The sequence below is a fragment of the Monodon monoceros genome, unplaced genomic scaffold (genome assembly GCF_005190385.1).
Source record: "Monodon monoceros isolate NGI ecotype Baffin Bay Population unplaced genomic scaffold, NGI_Narwhal_1 Super_Scaffold_2, whole genome shotgun sequence".
NCBI lineage: Eukaryota > Metazoa > Chordata > Mammalia > Artiodactyla > Monodontidae > Monodon > Monodon monoceros.
In genome coordinates this window covers 30,531,979-30,552,831 of record NW_021703776.1, presented here as the reverse complement: position 1 = coordinate 30,552,831, position 20,853 = coordinate 30,531,979, and the positions used below count along the sequence as shown (strand labels likewise).

General features: G+C 39.9%; 1 protein-coding gene across 6 annotated transcripts in view; it reads right to left on the bottom strand.

Annotated features, from left to right (window-relative positions):
- The window catches only part of FAM126A (family with sequence similarity 126 member A), a 149,138-nt gene that overhangs the window by 34,732 nt on the left and 93,553 nt on the right, over positions 1–20,853 (bottom strand). Inside the window, exon 13 of one of the 6 annotated variants that reach the window (XR_003795088.1) lies at positions 5,477–5,947. The exons of the other annotated variants lie outside the window; for them this stretch is intronic. The gene's annotated coding sequence lies outside the window, so the exon portion shown is untranslated. Of the gene's footprint in view, positions 1–5,476; positions 5,948–20,853 lie in introns of those variants that run through there. 6 annotated transcript variants of the gene reach the window in all.

Genomic DNA, 20,853 nt, shown 5'->3' with positions numbered 1-20,853 from the left:
CGCGGCCTTTTAGGAACCGGGCGGCACAGCAGGAGGTGAGCGGCGGGCCAGCGAGCGAAGCTTCACCTGCCGCTCCCCATTGCTCCCCATCGCTCGCATTACCGCCTGAACCATCCCCCACCCCCCACCCCCATCCATGGAAAACCTGTCTTCCACGAAACCGGTCTCTGGTGCCAAAAAGGTTGGGGACCTCTACCTTAGAGCACTGAGTAAAAAAATCCTTCAGATCCTCCTGATTCACTTCAGTAATGACCTATAATACTTCTCTCAGACGAGCTCAGATTCTTGGGACCATCTCCCTGTTTAGTCCATACATCTTGTTTGCAGTGACTGGCAGAGAGTTAGTTGAGAAGTCTACGATAACAAAGCTTTTACTGTATAAATGTTCTACCAAAGAAAACCAAAAAGATATCATAAAGCATTCAATCTGACACATTCCAGATAAATTATTCAAATTTTGCTGCAAATGCTTCAGCCTAAAATAAATGGCTTTGTGTGCAGAACTGTGTATGATACCGCACATTTGTCAGAACTCCTTCCCCTTCCAAAAGTGCTGTTGCCCTGGTAACTGGGGAGCTTGGCAGAGCTAAGAGATCCTGCTGGCGGCAGGGGTAACATAAACCCCATGAGGGCAGGGTTCACGTCCGTTATATTCACCGCCCTCTCTCAGGTCCCAGATACAGGGCCAGGCACAGAGAGGGCACTCGAGACATGAGCCCACTTGCTGTATTTACAAGTGTAAGAATATGGCAATAGCATCAGGCCCTGAGCTTGTAGGGCAAAGAATAAAAAGGACAGGTCACCACTTCATCTTTCATGTATGCATGTGTGACATCACATGGATGAAAAACGAGCAGGAGTTGTTCTTTTCAAAAGGAAAATATTCCCAAAATATATGGAAATAGTAACAGAACTTTGAGACCATAGGTGGCTTCCCTGAGCAAGATTTGGCAGGAATCAAAAAAGCCAATTTAGCACTCTAGGCAGAAACTTGATGGTACTTGGGAATGCGAGGAGAATTTTACGGTACCTCATCAAGTGGCATACACACACACACACACACACACACATTACATTACAGATGTATATATACACATGAATAAACACACATAGTATATACATAAGTATATGTTTGTGTATTTCTATCAAAGATCCCTGTGCTCTACCTCAAACTTTCCATGATGAAATGAGATACTTTGGTCATCAACAGAGAAATAATAAAATAATTCCCAAAGTTTGGGGAGAAGGGGAGGCTGGGGAGAAAACTGTTCCATATTTAGCATAAGACGACCGGCTTCCTAAAAAGTATCTTTCTCTACATAAACTACAAAAATCATTTCAAAATTTACCACTTTATGCTTTCCACACCTTTAACAAAACTGACATATCCAAAGTCAGCATTGGAAGAGAAAAGGGATTATTTACTCACCCCCAGAGGAGCAGCATTTCTCTCTTTTAAAAGATGTTTCTACTTGGTGGTGGTGGTTTAAGAGGAACGGGTAAGTGGGAATCACAGGGAGATGGGTTTTTACTCTCCAAAGGAGAATACTTTCTCCCTCACCGTACATTGCCAGTAGAATGATGCACTTGATTTAGTGCCCCAGCGGCAACTGAACCCTTAAATTAAAGGCTCAAAGGAGTTCAAGGAAGAAGCGATAGGGAACCAGATTAGACAGAAGGTCTCTCCAAAAACATACACATTTAGTTTAGACCAGTCGTATTTTCCAACCCAAAGCACTCTTCCTACAGGCTCTGGCGGTCAGCATCCTTCCAAGCACAGGAAATGCTGACATCTGTGCGCAAGCACATCTGCAGGAGTCACACTGCCTGGGCTCAGACCCAGGCTCCACCCACCAGCCATGTGGCTGCAGTCAGGGTCACTGATTTCTTCAAGCCTCCGTTTCTCAGCTCTAACATGGGCATAACAATAGTATATACCTCACAAAGTGGTTAGGAAGATGAAACAAGGATGACGACGCATGAAGGGTCTTAGGAGAGGGTCTGGGATGAAGTTAGTGCTCAAAAAACACAGCTATTGTCATTCTGATTGGCAGTATTGCATATTCAGTTATTATTATTATCAGGAACAGCAGCATTGTTATACTCAAGGAGTTTGGTCTGACTGAAGGTGAAAGTGTGAAATGGTGATCAATATGAGGGAGAAGGTGTAACTGAACCAAAACCTGGGTCAGCTGGCCCACGCATGCAGTAAAGTCAATCTACTGGCACCAGGTTGTGGTGAGGGAAAGGGCAGTGTTTATCGCAGGGCACCAAGCAAGGAGTCCAGGTAGCAAGTGCTCAAAAAGCCCAAACTCCGCCAGAAGGCTTTCGGGGAAAAGTTTTTAAAGACAGGGAGAGGGAGAGGGTTGCAGGGTGCGTGATCAGCTCGTGGACATTCTTCTGATTGGTTGGTGGTGAGGTAATGGGGAGTCAACACCATCAACCTTCTGGTTCCAACTGGTCTTGGCTCTTCGTGCTTGTGGGCAGCGTGCAGTTAATTTCTTCCACCTGGTGGGGGTTTCAGTATATGCAAAACAGCTCAAAGGATTTGGCTCAGAATATTATCTATGGCCTTTGAGGAGGAACTAAAGGTCCTCGACTTTGTTTAACGGCTAAATTATTATTTTGTCTTGCTTGAGTGTTTTCCTTTGCTTCTGCATTTTCTCACTTCTTTAATTAAATATATTCTTTGGAACTCTGGGAAGGCCTAGGAGGCTAAAGTTTTTCTACAAACAAGAGGCAGGTAGAGGACATGTGCCAGGGGCGGGGGCAGGGGTGGGATGGGGGTGGTGTCCGGCTGTCCCAAGGAGGCCCCATAGGGTCCTGCTGAGTTATAAAGGCAACAAGTAATTTGGGGGAAGATAAAAATTAAACCCACAAACACACTCTCACTCCTTTCCCTCTGTGCCAGACTGTCAGCCCCTACAGCTTTGAGATTAATCTAGGTATTGCCCTGAGATTAAGGTAACAAGCTGAGTTCCTCCATGCATGATCCATAGTGATAGACACAAAGCCATCAGAGTGACACAGAGCACAATAAAAAGGTAGTTTTACTCTTTTAAACTAATTCTTAAATAATTAATGCATAAGTAGATTCTCCTCATAAAAATACAAACAATACAGATAAGGACAAACTCTCCCTTGACCACTATCCCCAATTCTAGAGCCCTCCCCAGAGGTAAGCACTGTTATCAGGGTGGAATGCATCCTCAGACTTTGTCCATAGAAAATGTACACTATTCATTTTGGTTCACATAAATGGACTCTCTGTACTACTGATATTTGGCAACTGCTGTTTTAATTCATGAGTGTCTGGAATGTTGCCATATTTGTATATATAAACAGTTCTACCTTATTCATCCTTTTCAATGTGTGTCTATTCCCAGTAACTGAGTGGATAGCTTTCACAGGGCTGACGAGATTCCATCCCTTGCCCCCTTCTGTCTTTTGCAGAAGCAGTTACCTCGTGGGAGGAAATGTCACTGGCTTGAGAGTTTGGAGATGTGTTCTTTGGTTCTACCACTTCTGACTAGAAGTAGACCTAGAGAACTCAGTTCCCTTATCTATTAAACAAGAGAACTGGATCACACAGTTCTGGTACAGCTACAATAATCCATGTTTTGGGTATTGAAACAGAAAAGCTGTTCCTCAGAATGAGGAAAGTTGTGGGAGTGGGCAAAAGCTGATGATTTCTAAAGAAGTTCTTCCTGCAAAGAGGTGAATGCTTTCCACAAAGTTCAGCCCACTTACAAACTAAAGTCTGGTTTACCTCATTCTTTTAATGTTCGCAAACTATTCAATAGTATGTGGGCTTTATTTGAAAATCACGAGAGTCGAGATATTTTTGAGTAGCCACAGATACAGAAATTCTTCTGGTGGAATTTAGTTGAAAATATTTGCATCTGGGCTGTTTACTGGGTAGGGAATTAGGATGTTAGAGGGCAGATTTGGATGAAAGCTAAAAGGGAGAGATTTCAGTGCCCTAAAAAGGTTCATTCAATTGAATGAACACCCACTGTGTCCAGTGGTGAGGACAGTAAAATAAAAACCAAGACCGTTAGATTTTGTACTTCCAAAATCTTCGCCATTGTCTGTTCTCTACCCAAAAGATGTCTGTATACTGGAGTAGTTCTCTTGTTCCCAGTCCATTACCCAGGTACTTTGCTACTGGAGATTTCAGACGAAACCTTGAAGAACTATTTGTCAGCATGGCTTTTTAACAAGCTTCCCTTCAACCCCACCATTAATGTTTTAATCAGTAAAAGAGAGAGAGGTAACATTTTCATGGCTCTTATTTATTACTCTTTATTATCTTATCTGGAATATATTTAAAATTACCATTACCGACACCAAAAAGAAATATTCTTTCACCAGAAAACAGGGAACTATTATGCTGTGGATGAGCAGTGATAAAATTTGGAGTGTGTGGGGAGGTTGAATGTGAAGTTTGCCATATGGGGTGAGGGGGAGGGGAAGACCCCAGCAAACCATCACCTACCTTCTTTCCTTTACAAACCATCACCTACTTTCTTTCCTTTACCCTCCGAACTGCAGTAGGTGGCAAAGACTTGGGGAGTCCATAGCATGACTGCCCACACCCCCTGTTGCTGAGCCCTCAGGAAAGCTAGGTTCTGCCCCTTTGTCCCACACCACCACATTCTGTTGGACCAGTTCACACCCCCAACCACATTCCCACTCCCTAAATGTAGTCCCAGGGCTCCAAGGTTGAGGGGCTCCAGAACTGATTTCTTATTTCCCTCCCAGGATCAGCCCTGTCTATGGAGTTAGAGATACAAGCTCAGAACATCTCAACCCCAGCTGGCTCTCCAGTTGACTAAAGAGGTCAATTCTTAGCCTCCAGTGCTTAGACTCCCTGCCTGCCTGCGTCCAACACAGTTATGGTAAAGTGGGTATTGGAAAACCCTAGTTTTCTTTCATAGAGTGTTGAACATAAATCCATGAAAGGCTAAGCAAGTCTTCCCCTCCCCCAACTCCCAGCACCTTCCTCCAGCCTTTCTACATGAATCACATTTTAGAGCCTACAGAAATCAGGACTAGCGGTCCTAAGAACAAATGTAAGGTAGTCCCGTTGATTTTTTTGCAGCCCCCTTTTCCCTTGTGGTGACTTTCCTCTGTGCCTTCCCACTGCCCCTGATGCCAAGGGTCCTGATTCTAGGGTTCCCCACAGCAGGAGAACCTTCTCAGTTTCACCACTTATCACAGTACCCCTTGCCGGGGTCCTTGTTCATGGTCTAGATCACAAAGAAAAGGATGGGGTAAACACATGCAACCTCATCTCTGAGCCCTGGAACCAGATGCCTGCCCTATACCTCCCAAGGAAGTGACGCTGTTTAAGAGGGTCCCTGGAGGCAACAATGTTTTTAAAATTTTGTTTTTAATGATAGATCTCAAGTCCTATCAGGTCAAAGGAGGTTGGAGTTTTTTAAGTGATAAGTTTTTTCTGAAGCACCCCAAATCTCCCCACATTACCCTGCTAATACCATTATTCTATGAGTTTCTTTAATATCTCTTTTCATTCTCAACATTTGAGGGCTGAAATCAGGGAATGAAATTGCCATATGCCTCCAATTCAGTAAAATAGAACAGACTACAAGCTATAAGTTATCTTATATGTAAACCGAACACAAGTTAAATTATCAGTAAATTAAAGTTGGATTATATGGGCACTTTGGCAAAAACACTTGGGACTTGAAAAAAGCAGACATTAAAACTACTATATCTGTGTTAGGCTGAAATTCTCAAAAATATCCCATGTAGATTGTTTATGTACACATACACTCCTTTTCTTTGTTTCTTTTTCTTTTTTCTTTTTTTCATTCAACAAACTTTTATTGAACGCTTACCCTAATCTAGGAGCATTCCAGGCACTGGGGATACAGCCTTGAACAAGAAAGCCCACTTCCTGCTCTCAGGTTGCTGGCATTATCTTTGAAGAGAGAGAAAGAATAGGTGATCAAGTGAACAAGATGATTTCATATGGTGATGAGTGTCTCCAGACAAATAAAGCAGGTTACTATGATGGAGTGCCTGGGCAAGGGGCCTTTTTTGTTTTTGGTTTTGGTTTTTTAGGGATATAAAAGATTTTAATAAATGTAGAGTTATACTATTTTTGGATTATAAAATTCAATTTGTAAGGATGCCAGTTCTCCTCATATTTATAATTTTAATGCTTTGCATCCGGGACCCCTCCTTTGCACACACTCTCCCCACCTCCACTTGGGCCTAGGCAGCCGGTGCAGGACCACACTCCATAAGGAGGCATCACCTGGCAGCTTGGCCTCTGCCACTCTGCTGTGGAAGCGCCCTCCTCCCATCCCACTGGTTCCCACAGTCCCTGTCAGGCTGCTCTCTGAGGGACATCCTCTTTTCCAGGTGGCCCATGCATTCCTTTTCTGACGAATCATTCCATATATACTAATTTGATGTCAGAAAAAGCTTGGACTAGAATCTTGAAACTTCCCTTTTAAGTGAAAATATTTGAATTCTCAAAAACTTTGTTCTCAATTTCATTTCAGATAAAGAGATTAAAATGCACATGTATATTGTATATGGGTGCGAATTTAATAAAGTAATTTCTTTACAATTATAATTCGTTTCCATTGTGACTAAGAGCCTTCTAGGTGTGGTGGAAAGATGAATATGTGAAATTGAACAGAAGGTCTAACATTCTTTCTTCCTCATTTTCATTCATTTGCAACCTTTTCCGGGAGCAGGCTCTGGAAAGGGTAGCTCTATTAGAGGCGTTTACATGTAAATGCTAGCTTGCCAAGACGTCTCCAGAGATACTGGGACCAGCAAGTCAACACCAACAAGTGCTGAAACTCACCAGGTCATTCCTCTGGGAGCCCAGACCCTGAATTCCGCAGGCACGAGGGCCATCTCAAGTTAACGGCCTTTCTTCCATCCTTATCCCTACCTGTGAACTGCTTCCCCTTCCTTTTTGTCTTAATCACTATGTGAATTTCAGGCATTCTTATCATTTTTTTTGTTCTCACATAAGCTTATTTTGCCCCCAACGTTGAGGCAAACAACCCTGAAAACTTCTGGAAGCATCATTTCCACATTGTAAGTTATCATATCCTCATATTTCATCTGCTGAAATCCATTGATCACTACTTAGCTAGTCATCATGATTTAATTTTCCACCCTGCAGAGCTCTTTTGCACACTGCTATTTCTCTAAACAATAACACGCAGGATATGGTGTAGGGCAAAGGTAGAACCAAACACCGGCAAGACAGAGAGGCTGTTTTTATTATTGTGATTTCCTTATGTTGAACACACTGTGATATCCAGCTAGCCGAGCTCTGCGGTTAATATTATATTCGAAATGAAAAAAGATTCCAAGTTCTTCAAAATTTGCATTCTCAAAGGCTGTCTTCTTGAATTTCTACATTTTAAAAACAATCTTCTGACAACTAAGATTGTACTTAAATTGGCTTTGCAAATTCCAGCAAGAAACTGAGTCCACATCACCTGAGGATCTATTCTGTCGACTTCCCTTGCTTCCCCCAGCCAAAAAGATAAACCATTAAAAATTTTTATATAATTACTTTAAAACTATTTTAAGGATTCAACATACAGCTAGCTAGGCTCCCTGGGAGTTATGGTACAGAAGGAGAAAGTGACAAAAGGATACAATACCAAGAGCTGGAAGAGGAAAATTTCTCAGTTGAATATTATGCCTGTAAAGCAAAGGAACAAAGCAAGCATTAGCGGGCAGACTGCAGTTCTGGTTCAGTGGTATGGTTCATGTGGCAGCACTCCTTTATAGAAGATGGCTGTCCAGAGAGTCCTGAACAAGTGTGTATTCATTTGACCAGATTATGAACAAAAGTCAAACATAAAATTTAAAATGTGATCAAAGAAAGCTTGCAGCCACTCCCCCAAGAATATGGTCATGAAAGTAGCCAAATTTGAGAAACACTGTGCTAAATTTTCTCTCTCCTTTATTTTTCTCTACTCTATGAAAACTTAACCCTTATTTGGAAGTTTGTTCTAGAATTGCAAGATGAAGTTCATTTCCTTCTGCAGTCTCTAGTGTGAATGGATAATTTATTTCCTAATTAAGAAGTACCCATAGATGACACAGTGATTTTCTCAAGATCTTAAGGAATGATATTAAATGCAAAATACACCAATTTATTCTTGTTTGTTCCCTGCCATTATAAATGAACAAACTAACCCTGAATTAATTTGTTCAAAATGACCCCTACAGAGCTATTTTAAGGTCCCACAGTTCAAGGTTGTATGAATTCCTTTCATATGAAAATTAAGTAGCAAGGTGAAAGCATGTAACCATCTGGCATAACTCTGTAGCCCAGGAAGACAAGCGGGCTTTGGAGCCAGTTTACCTGCATACTCCTGACTTGAAATCTCTGAACATGTCTGTACCTTAGCTCTGCCTTTTGAACAATTATCTTCGGTTATTGCATAGATTAAAAAAAAGAAAATTCCACTGAGCATTTCCTGGCAGAAAGGAGAAGAAAGGCCTTTCTCATTTCCATCTCCCATCCTAAGCTTCTCTGCCATCTGTATTTTTTTTTCCTTCCCAAAGCGGAGTCTACTCTGACAGTCTGGGAGTTCAAAGTACAAATCTACCATTTGTTAGCTCGGAACATTAGGCAAATGACTTAACTTCTCGACACCACATGTATTCAACAAATATTGAGTCAGTATGTGCCAAGCCATTTCCTAAGGGGTGAGGAAGACAAAGCCCTAACTCACTAAGCTCCCATTATTATCAAAGGAGAAATAATAAACAGATGGATAAAGAGGCATTTGATAATGTCAGGTGGCACTAAGTGCTGCGTAGAAAAGTAAGGCATGGTGAAGGGAAAAGGGAGGAAGGGAAGTTATTTTAGATAGAGCCATCCGGAAGGGCTATCTGGGGTGTGAGGTTGGATCAGAGACTAAATGAAGTAAGGGAGTGAGTCCGATCTGAGGGAGAGAACAGTGACTGCAGATGGCAGCAAGCAAGGAGCCAGGGTGGCTGGAGTGATGCCCATGTGAGGTCAGGGAGGTACGTGGGGCCGGGGCATGTGGCCACTGTGGGACTTCAGATTTTATTCAGTGCCAGGAAGTAGCTGGAGAGTTTTAGCAGAGGAGTGACGTGATCTGATTGCATGTCATAAAAATGGCTCAGGTTGATTTCGAGAATGGACTATATGGGGATAACCATGGAAGCAGAAAGACCAGAAAGGAAGTTATAGTAATGGCTGCAGCAAGGGATGATGGTAGCGCACTAATTTGCACCATGAGGATAATGGTAGCGACAGCTGCATGGTGCTGCGGTGAGAATTAAATGGGACAATACATGTGGGTGGTTTGACCGAGCGCCTAGTGCGGAGCGATAACTCGGTGTTACCATCGTCACTGTTATCATCATGATGATTTTGAGGTGATTCTTCTACCCCAACTGGTAGCTCCTTTTCTGAGCTTTGGCATTCCCCTTGCTCAGGGGTTCCACATACTCCTTTATCCCCTCTAAACATTACTTCTTGTGTCCTAGAGCAGCCTTACATATGAAAGTGTTTATGTGTTTGGTCAAAAACGTTCAAAAATGCTTTGTCAAGACTGTTTTTATTCTTTGTGCTTGTAAGTCCTGCTGTTTATGACCGCAGAGAGGCAGGCTGGTGGACAGCACTGGAAGAGTACCGCTTCCCAGGGGCATCTGGTAATGGGGCTTTCTGGATGTCACAATGACAGGGGGCCAGTACCCGTACTTAGTGGGTGAGGTCTGGGAATGCTAAATGGGACAGCCCTGAACAGTAAATGATTTCCTACCCAAACTGCCCACGCTGGACCCCTGGGAAATATTTAGGTGGCAGGAGAGTCTCCACGCGAGTTGTATACGGCCAACTCCAGGGAGGTAGTGCAGCCAGGGAGGGGAGACCTGGGGATGCTGGGGCAGAGGAAAGAGCATCAGGTTGAAGGGCAGCTCTCAGTCTCAACTCTAACAGTACAAGTCATGTGAATTTAGATCTTTCATTCATTGTTGTTGAGCCTCAGCTTTCTTATCCATAAACTGGGGGAATTTTGACTACCTCCTTGGAAAGTTAAGAAAATTCAATAAGATAATGTTGTGTATGCATTTATTAAATTGCAAATCATCATGAAGCTAAACAACCTGTCTCTCTGCACACACAAGCTGCTAATACAGTCTCTGCCCTGGAGAATTTATAATCCAGTCACCATTAATGGACAGCTACTAGCTCCCATTAGAGAAGAAAGTAGGAAATGTGCTTTCAAAATCACAGGTCTAGTTTTCACAAGCCAAACATTTTAAATGTAGTTAAAGTTTGCAAATGCCAATTATTTTTCCCCTAATTAAGCATATTTCCCAAGAATACCCATATTCTACTAAAACATATTAAGTAAGACATACTCAAATGCTACTCTGACTTTTTAAAACAAAATTATAAGTAACAATTTTTTTATGACACTTACCTTCTTTTAAAAATGGAAAAGGAAAAAACCCAATAGCACAAATTAAGCTTCTTTTTTCTGTTTTGCTTTGTTTTTTATTTTAATTAATGATTGTCTCTCTTTTTTAAAAAATTTTATTGCAGTATAGTTGATTTACAATGTTGTGTTATGATTGCCTCTTTTATGACAAAATAATCTCATTGCGAGAAATTTTTTTCTGCTAGAATAAAACTGAACTCTCCTTTTATCAAATTTCATTTTTTTAGTCAGAAAATAGTAACTTCTATGCATTCATTAATTATTCACTTACTCACTAATAGAATATAATTATTACCTACCATAGACTGATTTTGTACAAATCTGCGAAATTTATTTTAAAGGGCACTCCTAGCCCAAATAAATAATAAAATGGAAATAAGAGGTATAGGGCAACGAACACTAAAAGCTAGAGTTCATGTAATTGTTTGAAGGGGATAGTTTTCCTTAGTAAAATAAATTATGAATGACAAGAAACAAAACAAAACAAAAAAGAATTATGTTAAAGTGTACTGAGGTTAAAATTCTGGCAAAGTATGTTAGATAAGATTAATTACTGTGACAGACACTGATTCTTGTTTACCCCATATTCAAACCCCTTCTTTCCTGCTAACAAATACCAACTTACTTAGGTAGCAAGCAGAGCCCCTCTATTTCACTGTAGATGGATTTCTCCTCTATTTCCAGAATATGAATCTCAATTTGTCTAACTCAGTCACTACCTGTGGACAATGACTGCCATAAAGGTAGTGATGGGACCCAGTTTTGGCCAACAAGATGGTAATAAACATCTGCTAGGTGTGGTTCCAGGATAGCTTTTGATATACTGAATTAAAAAGACAAACTCTGATTAGGAATGCATTTTGTAACTCCCAGAGTAACCACTAAAAATAATAATAACACAAAGAGGTGGCTAAAATGTCAACTCATAAATTAAAATGGAATAGTAAGAAAAAAATTTTAAAGCAAAACAGTGGGAGCAGAAGAACGAAAAGCAGAAGGTACAAATGATGAGATAATGAAGTGGAAGACCTACATCTAACCATATTAATAATTACACCAGGTTAATGATCTAAACATATTATTTAAAAGGCAAAGATTGGGACTTCCCTGCTGGTCTAGTGGTTAAGAATCCACCTTCCAATGCAGGAGACACGGGTTCAATCCTTGTTTGGGGAACTAAGATCCCACATGCTGCAGGGCAACTAAACCCACACACCGCAACTACTGAGCCTGTGCTCTGGAGCCTACATGCCACAACTAGAGAGCCTGTGCGCCACAACGAAGATCCCACATGCCACAGCCAAGACCCAACACTGCCAAATAAATAAATAAATATTTTTTTAAAAAGGCAAAGATTATCAGAGTGGATAAGAAGGCAAGACACAAATATATACTGCCTACAAAAGGCATATTTTATTTTATTTTATTTTATTTTTGGCTGTGCCTTGTGGCTTATGGGATCTTAGTTCCCCAGCCAGGGGTTGAACCCGGGCCCTCAGCAGTGAAAGCACTGAGTTCTAACCACTGGACCTCCAGGGAATTCCCCAAAAGGCATATTTTAAACAAAAAGACATAAACAGGTTTGAAAGAAAATGGAATGAAAAAATATGACATGAATTCTGAAACAATGTTTAAGCAAACTAAAGTCAGACAAAAGAAAATAAACAAACAAAAAAAATCAGAGGGAACTAATAGAAAACACTGTCTACCCTAGATGCAGACCACTGGATAAAGGCCAGGAGTGCTACTACACATCCTAGAATGCACAGGATAGCTCTCACCTATCCAACAAAGAATTATGGAGGCCAAAATTTTAATAGTGCTGAGGTTGAGAAGCCCTCAGCTACAGTAATCAAGACAGAATGGTATTGGCAAAAAGACAGACATATAAACAAACCGAAGAGAATACAGTCTAGAAAGAGATCCATACATATATGGTTAAATAATTTTTTTTAAGTCCCAAGGCAATTAAATGGGAAAAGAAAATTTTTTTCAACAAACGGTGCTGGAATAATTTATATCTATATGGGGAAAAATAAACACCAGCTCTTTCTTAAAATCATACACAAAAATTAAGTCAAACTGTATCATAGACTAAATGTAAAACCTAAAACTACAAAGCTTCTAGAAGAAAACAAAGGAGACAATCTTTGTAATCTTGGGGTAAAACAAAATTTCTTAGATAAGAACACTAAAATGTGAATTGTAAAAGGAAAAAATGACAAATTGTGCTTCAATGACCAAAGATATATAAGTAGTCAATAAGCACATAAAAAAGATGCTCAATATCATTAGTCATTAGGGAAAGGCAAATAAAAACCATAATAAGATACCATTTCACACATACTAGAATGGCTGGAAGAACAAAAACAGACAATAACAAGTATTGGTAAGGAGGTAAAGAAACTGCAACCCTCATGGACTACTGGAGGGTGTATAAAAGTGCAGCCACTATGGAAAAGAGTTTGGTGATTTCTCAAAAGATTAAACATAGAGTTACCATACAACCCAACAATACCACTCTGCTATGGTCTGAATGTTTGTGTCCTCTCCTTCCCCAATTCATATGTTGAAACTTTAATGCCCATTGCGATGATATTAGAAGGGGAGCCTTTGGGAGGTTATTAGGTCATGAGGGTGGAGCCCTCGTGAATGAGATTAATGTTCTTATAAAAGAGAGCCCACAGAGCTCCCCAGCCCCTTCCATCATGTGAGGACACAAAGGGAAGTCTGAGACCCTGAAGAGGGTCCTCACCTGACCATGCCAGTGCACTGACCTCAGACTTCCAGCCTCCAGTACGGTAGGAAATAAATTTCTGTTTTTTACAAATTACCCAATCTGTAGTATTTTGTTATAGCAACGCAAACAGACTGACACACTCCAAGGTGTATACTCAAGAGAAATGAAAACATATGTCCACATAAAAATTTGTACACAGATGTTCATATCAGCTTTATTTGTAATATCCCCAAACTGGAAACAACCCAAATGTCTATCAACAGGTGAATGGATAAACACATTGTGGTATATCCATGCACTGGAATACTATTTAGCTATCTTAACTACAAAAAGGACAAACTATTGATTCACACAATAACATGGATAAATCTCAAAGTAATTATGCTGAATGAAAGATGCCAGGCCAAAAAAAAAAAAAAGTATGACTTTATGATCCCATTTATATAATACTAGAAAACGGAAAAACTAATATTTAGTGACAGAAAGCAGATCATTGATTGCCTAAGAATGCAATTGGAGGGAAGAATAGGTTCTAAAGAGGCACAAGAAAATTTGTTTAGTTTTCTTTTAAGGAAAAGAAAAAGTATGACATCATAGCAACAATATTTAAGCTTATATACGGATGGAATAATGTGAATGCAGAGGAATTGATTAAAATACGAAATATGATTTGGCTAAACCTCCTTTTTTTGTTGTTGTTTTTTTGCAGTACGCGGGCCTCTCACTGCTGTGGCCTCTCCCGTTGCGGAGCATAGGCTCCGGACGCGCAGGCTCAGCCGCCATGGCTCACGGGCCTAGCCGCTCCGCGGCATGTGGGACCTTCCCGGACCGAGGCACGAACCCATGTCCCCTGCATCGGCAGGCCGACTCCCAATCACGGCGCCACCAAGGAAGTCCCATAAACCTCCTTTTAAAAAAGATAAATATCTGGACTGAAAAAAAAATCCAACAAATCTGATGGTTTCAAGGAGCATCTTAAACACCAAAATACAAAGAAGAGCCAAAAAAAAAAAAAAAAGGCAGAAAATTTTATTGTTCCAGAGGTTTCTAGTACTAAGAAATAAAAAGAAACATCAACTGGGTTCCCACTTTAGTTTGAGAAAAAACTAACTAGCAAGCCAAGAGAAAGTAAGGAAACGGAAATAATAAAATTAAGAGTAAACATACACTAAGCAGAAGAAAAAATAAAATTAATAACACCAATAGTTGATTCTGCAAAACAAAATTTTTAAATGAAAAAGCTATTAGCACAAATAATGGAATGGGAAAAAGAAAATACGAATTACTAGAATTAACTGATGCATAATAGATATTTGTTGAAGAGCAAATTAATGAAAAAAGAACAGAGAAAAGAAATATAAAAGAGTTCAAAACAGAACTATAATTTAGATGTGTAATATACATAAAGTGAACATGGCAAAATATTAACAATTGTTAATTCTGCAAATCAACATTTCTGTTATATTTGAAATTTTTTACTTTAAAATCTTGGAAGAAAAATTAGGGGAATATGATTTTCTTCTATTCTAACAAATTTTATTATGACCTAGAAGGAGACAGCTATAAAAATACTAAAAATATAATATTAAAACTGATAAAACAAAAGCAAGAAAATAGATACTGATAATATAGTAAGACCAATAAGATACAAATGTAAAAATTATAATATCCTAGAGAAAACTTAGTAATTGAAACTTTAAAAGAATTTGTCCTGGGCTTCCCTGGTGGCGCAGTCGTTGAGAGTCCGCCTGCCGATGCAGGGAACAAGGGTTCGTGCCCCGGTCCGGGAAGATCCCACATGCAGCAGAGCGGCTGGGCCCGTGACCCATGGCCGCTGAGCCTAAGCGTTTGGAGCCTGTGCGCCGCAACGGGAGAGGCCACAGTGGTGAGAGGCCCGCGTACCACAAAAAAAAAAAAGAATTTGTCTTTGGGACCCCATAGCGCTTATTGCTGGACTGCAGAGTAAAATAGGGCATATTCATCATGTTTTCAAGAGGAAAAGGGAATAATCCACACCTTAAAAGAAAATCTTTTGTATAAGTCACCATCTTTAATTTCTTCTCAAAAGAATTAAATAATACCTTTAAAGAAAATTTGCCAAAAAGGAAAAAAGTAATATAATCTCATGTCTTTATTTTATATAATTCTTTCTAATCTTTTCCCAGTTGTAGATATATATTTTACATGGCATTATATATTCTGGTTTTTCACATAGGATATCAAATATGTTTCATTTCTACATGTTACTTAATAAAAATAAAAATTAGTTATGGAGAATTTCTTTAACATGACTAATAATTTCACCGCCTAATAGAAGAAATTTATTCATGGGGAAATTAAACTCTAATAGAGGGCGGAAATATACATTTATGAAGACATATACCTTGTTTCTGCCTGAGAAGACTTAAGTAAAACATTAACATGGTCACTAAGTTAGATGAAATTAAATACTAGTTAACAGTCTCCAGCCCACTCTCTTGATAAATTAATAGCAATATTTGGAAAGGTTAGTGAACAAGACTCTCATACAGTGCCTTTGTTATTATTTGACTTTGATCATGATGACGATTAATAGGAGTAGTAGCAATAGCAATATCATCATCATAATCTTAATGCTGCCACTGCTTTTTCCAGAATGACATTGATACTCACTGCCTCAGATCAATTAGTATTCCCATCTCCACTGACTCCTTATTCAGAAAGAGAAAGTTCACATACCAGTATAAACAAAGAAGCAGCGTTGGGCAGGAATAAATCAAGAGGAGGGATGGGAGATTTTTTAATACATCAGAATTTGATACATTAACTCTGAAAGTGCAGTTGACCCTTGAACAACGTGGAGGTTGAGGCGCCAACCCCTGCTAAGTTGAAAATCCAAGTATAATTTTACAGTCCACCTCACGTATCTGTGGTTCCACATCCACAGATTCAACCAACCTCAGATCATGTAGTACTGTAGTAGATATTTATTGAAAAAAATCTTCATGTAAGTGGACCCATGTTGTTCAAGGGTCAACTGTAATTCCAAATAAACATTGAACACTATTTTAAAATCTAGAAAAAAATGTACTGGCATATTTATCTCAGCTATAGAATGATATATGACAAGATGGAGGCCATTTTCAGATACACATAAAATACAAAACTTTTGTAACTATATAAAATATTAAAAGAAAAGCAACCAAAGTGAGAAATATGTAATAAGCTATAAAAGTTTACTACCCAAATTATCAAACAACAATTTTAAAGGTATAAGATTAGTGCCTTATTCTACTTGATTTATAGTTAACATCGACAAACTATTTACACATGGAGACGTGCAGACATCAAATTACCAAAATGAAAAATGCACAGCCTTGCTGGCCTTCTTTAATAAGAAAATGGACATTCTGGGGCACAATTAAAATTTTTAAATAAGTTAAAACTCAAGATTGGAATCACTGGTTTGTGGAAGTTGGTTGGAAGGCAGGGAGAGTAATGCATAGATGTAATGCATAAATTAACAGCAGGGCAAATCTTTTTCATTGTTCAGAAAATCTACTTAGCAATGAGCCATAAAAGAATTAATGTCTTTAAAATGGTAATTCCACTTAGGGGACTATACAAGAAATAATTTGAACCAGTATGTTCAAAGTATTCATACTACCCCAGACAAATCATTTAACTGGTCTTGGTTTTGTTGCTCTAACTATGTGTGATGGTTGCGCTAAAGCAATGGTTCTCACATTCCGCGTGCAAGTAAATCACCCGACAAAGGCTGGTTCAAGCTCCCAACAAAGAAAAAGATGTTTGGACTTCCCTGGTGGCACAGTAGTTAAGAATCCGCCTGTGAATGCAGGCGACACAGGATCGAGCCCTGGTCCCGGAAGATCCCACGTGCTGTGGAGCAACTAAGCCCGTGTGCCGCAACTACTGAGCCTGCCCTCTAGAGCGTGTGAGCCACAACTACTGAGCCTGCGTGCTGCAACTACTAAAGCCGGCGCGCCTAGAGCCTATGCTCCACAACAAGAGAAACCACCGCAATGAGTAGCTCACACACCAGTGAAGAGTAGCCCCCGCTCGCGGCAACTAGAGAAAGCCCATGCGCAGCCATGATGACCCAACGCAGCCAAAAATAAATAAATAAATAGAATAAGATGTTTAGGAGAGGTGAGGAAATTTTCCTTTTCTCCTTACTTAGTTCAGGTAAGATATGTTAGGATTTTTTAAAATTAATTAATTAATTTTTTTTTTTTTTTTTTTTGCGGTACAGGGGCCTCTTACTGTTGTGGCCCCTCCCGTTGCGGAGCACAGGCTCCGGATGCGCAGGCTCAGCGGCCATGGCTCACAGGCCCAGCCGCTCCGCGGCCAAAGTGAGCTTCCCCGGTTGGCAATACTCTATGTGTGTTGTCCCACATCATCACTGGGAGAATTTAGTGCTATCCAGGACTCCACTGGGAGAGGACAACTGAAAATTCCACACGTGGAATTCTCCTGGACTCTGCCCCATGCAATTCTTCTACTATCTTAAGTTAATCCATTTCCTCTTGCTGTAATAAACTATAACCACGAGTTGAACAGCTTCTAGTGAGTTCTGTAAGTCTCTCTAATGAATCACTGAACCTATGAGTGGTCTGGGAACTCCTTAACTTTGCATGCCTGTACAGCTCTGAACACATTGAGGTCTCTAACTCTTCCCAGCCTTTCCTCCCACACTTCCCTCTATCTAATATTCCCTTCCCCATTACCCTCATCTTCCCTACTTATCTGGCAAAATCTTGATATTTAGAATAATTAAATGGCATCTCTTTTGTTGAGTCCTCACCACATCAATCTTTCCCACAAAATTAGTCATCCCACGCTCATTGTGCTCCCAGAGATCGACCAGGACACCAAGCACAAATAATCATGTCTTTCTCATCTCTGCATTACCAGTACACAGCAGAGTGCCTGGTACATAGCAGGTCTTTAGTACATGTGTATGGATTGAATGAACTACATATGGACATGAGTATTTGAAACGGGGGAAAAAAACAGACTAGAAAATATGCACAAATAAAGTACAACTCAGTGAAAAATATGTAAGGCCATTAATAAGCATAAGTGAGAAATGTCAAATAAAGTCTATTTAACATTTATTATTGAGGGACTTCCCTGGCAGCATAGTGGTTAAGAATCCGCTGGTCAATGCAGGGGACATGGGTTCGAGCCCTGGTCCGGGAAGATCCCACATGCTGCGGAGCAACTAAGCCTGTGCACCACAACTACTGAGCCTGCACTCTAGAGCTCACGAGCCACAACTACTGAGCCTGTGTGCCACAACTACTGAAGTCTGTGTGCCTAGAGCCCGTGCTCTGCAACAAGAGAAGCCACCACAATGAGAAGCCCGCGCACTGCAACGAAGAGTAGCCCCCGCTCTCTGCAACTAGAGAAAGCCTTCGCATAGCAATGAAGACCCAACACAGCCAAAAATTAATTAATTAATTTAAAAAAATTTACTATTATCTTCATCGCCCTGAAAAGGCTAGTTTTCTTTTAGTATGCAAAATGAGGGTGGGACTGCTATGATAAAAATTATTTAACAAAGAAGCACATATATAATTGCAGGATTAGGAGCTCTAAAATATGAAGTGTAAAATGTTACAAAAATGGATGCATTTTCATATTTTAAATTCATAAGCAGATTTGTTTTAGCAATCAAATTAATTTGGGAAATAAAATATATCATTACATTTTCCTGTTGCTTTCCTGGCCAACTAATTTTAGCTAACTTCTAGTGAGTTACTATAACAAAATATTTCGGGAATATGCTTATTCTCTCTAAAGTATGTTCACTCAGAAAATATCTGCAAAAATCCACAGAAATTATGTTGCTCTCATTATTTCACGTTAGTGTTTATGTTTTATTATGTTAAAGTAGCTACTCAGGGCTTACCTGTTTAGACGTCTACCTTTTGAGTACTTGGGTTTTAGTTTAACCAAAGCCTACACCTGATAAAATTTCATAGAAAGGCTAAAATAGTAACCATGTAAAGTGCTCATTTACATGGGTTTGGGCTTCAGAAACAGAGAGGAAGAATTTCATGACCTTTTGGCTTTTTAGGATGGCATCAGGGGACAATTACTGGAACTGGATCCTAGTGGTTGCCATCAATTTGGTGGCTGCTTAGAGACTCTTAACCCTAGAAGGTATCAGGTGAACAGGGTCCTTGTAAATGAGAGCAGCAGTATGTAGATTGGTTTGTTTTCTTTTTGTTTCTGTTTTCCTCCTTGGCTCACTTGTTAATTTTTAATCACAACCAATTGCCCTGGTACTAGAGTTCTGACTGGTTTTGTTTTTACACCAGATAATCTTTGATAATCAGTCTTGATGTTTGGAAAGAACACTTCAGCAATGTCTTTTGGCAGCAAGATAATTTGCCCCTAAAATAGGCCCTAGAGAGAAATTATGTACTGTTTTCATATCTACATTGAAGTTCAACATTTTTGAAATGTTTCTAATCCTAGTATTATATCTTTGAAGTGTATTCTAACTAAATAGCCCCAACTTAGCAAAGCAAGATATCCATCCTTTTTTCAAAAGAAAAAACAGTGACATAAGAAAAGACAAATGTATTTAAAGATTGGGTGGTGATTTTATCATAAAAGTATAGTGACTAGCTTCATAGGAGAGTACAGAACATTTATAAGTTGATGGCAATGTTGCTGGCATTTTGCCATCTAAACTTAAGCGAAGGTTCCACTTCTGGGATGGTAGCATGAGGAGTTCTGAGGACCTACTCCCCAGTATACAAGCATAGCTGGTAAAAACTATTTAAACAAACAACCAGTTAAAGTCTCTGGAAATCGCCCTAAGTGCATAGAGCAAGTGAGGAAATATTTGTTTAAGAAAATCTACTAAAACTCAGAAAAAACAGAGAAAGTACGTAGAATTTGAGTTAGGACACTCTCCCTCCCTTACACCTCCCAGATTAGCTTAATGGAAGCTCCATTCTTAGTGGATATGGACAAGAATATGCGGGCTCCTCTTTCCTAAGTTCCCAATCAAAGGTTAACTTATCTTACCAGGACAGGCCTCTAGCATTTCTCATCTCCTCCAACTCCAAGTCCAAGAGAAAAAATTCCTGGAGAGTGCAGCCAAGAGGCTGGGGCCTCCATTCCACCACTCAGCACACATCTATAGCAGAGAGACTCTACCCCAGATATGGCAGGCCAAGAACACTGGGACCCCAGTTACCTTTGTTCCAGCTCACTCAGAAGGCAGTGATTCCATGCCAGGACAGGCAAGTCAAGATCACAGGTTACTGCCCCACTCAGCACTCAGAGTAGTGCTTCAGAGATTTTCTTCTAGGGAGAGAAGTAATTCATACGGAAAGAGAGCTCCAAAGTTTTCCCCAAAGTAACTGAATTTATTTGAAAAAAGTGTGCAGGAAAGTTCAAGCCTAGGTGCTCTAGGAAACAACAGCTCTCTTAATTAAGAGCAATAGTTAAACCACTGGCCAGCTAGTTCATCAGAGAGAATTAAGGAAAATGACAGCTAAGAAGGGTACCCCTGGGGTCAGGAAAAATAAATCTGGCCTCAAAAACTGCTCCTGCCTGAATTTAAGTGGATCAGACTGAAGAATGATTGATGGCCAGGGCATTGTT